Below are 466 nucleotides of genomic sequence, written 5' to 3' on the forward strand. Positions count from 1 at the left end.
CTTTAAGAGATAGTTTGAGTTCCTGCTAACACTGGAATCTATACATTCTGTATAAAGTTTACTAAAATCCTAGAAGGTTTTATATAGAAATGGGACAACCTGGCAGAGTTCTGTTTGCTGCCACAACAAAACCTGCCACAGCAGAATTCCTTTCTCTTTTCTCATCTGGCTTCAAGCCAGATTCCAAACCTTATACTAACAAAAGTAACATATCTAGCAAGTACTGTTCAAAAATTTGGTTGTTAGAGTGCAAACATATAGTAAATTTTCTGTTCCAAATTACTTCTCTTGCATTCAGTACAGCCTGGCAAACCTGCCAGAGATCTGTTTGCTCTAGCCCTCTTTTAGGGTTACATCCTTCAGACCCATCTGTTCAGGCTATTTTGACTCCTAGACCTTGGGGTACACAGACCTTCTTTTCCACATTAAATCTCTTTTTAGAGAGAAATATTTATGTTTACCTGTG

The sequence above is a fragment of the Geospiza fortis genome, unplaced genomic scaffold, assembly GCF_000277835.1.
Source record: "Geospiza fortis unplaced genomic scaffold, GeoFor_1.0 scaffold471, whole genome shotgun sequence".
NCBI classification, from domain to species: Eukaryota; Metazoa; Chordata; class Aves; order Passeriformes; family Thraupidae; genus Geospiza; species Geospiza fortis.